The following is a 320-nucleotide window of genomic DNA, read 5'->3' on the forward strand; positions in this document are numbered from 1 at the left end:
CACGACCTGACGACTCTCACACTAGCTCCGCGACCCTCAGGCCCTCAGTCTGTCTGTGACCCGTGCGGCGGCGGACGTGCAGGAGCTTCTCGTGTCACGCCAGGTGCTGTCACGGATCTGTAACGGGGCTGTGTGGCGGGAGGGAAGAGGAGGGAAACTGGCGTATAACCAAACTTCGCTACTGTCATTTACGTTGTCACGCAGCGGGTTTCTGAATGCGATATAATCAAGGGTATTGGAGGGATTTTTACAACGAATTTGTAAGTCTTGGAGGTGATGTGAGTTTGTGGTTCGGAAAAAAGGTGGCGATGATGGTGCAC

The 320-nt window shown here is 54.1% G+C and overlaps 1 protein-coding gene across 1 annotated transcript in view; it reads left to right on the forward strand.

Annotated features, from left to right (window-relative positions):
- Positions 1 to 9: 9 nt before the first annotated feature.
- Positions 10 to 320, forward strand: part of LOC119593510 — a 20,867-nt gene continuing 20,556 nt past the window's right edge. Inside the window, exon 1 of the mRNA XM_037942461.1 lies at positions 10 to 103. The gene's annotated coding sequence lies outside the window, so the exon portion shown is untranslated. The remainder of the gene's footprint in view (positions 104 to 320) is intronic.

The sequence above is a fragment of the Penaeus monodon genome, chromosome 32 (assembly GCF_015228065.2).
Source record: "Penaeus monodon isolate SGIC_2016 chromosome 32, NSTDA_Pmon_1, whole genome shotgun sequence".
Taxonomy (NCBI): domain Eukaryota; kingdom Metazoa; phylum Arthropoda; class Malacostraca; order Decapoda; family Penaeidae; genus Penaeus; species Penaeus monodon.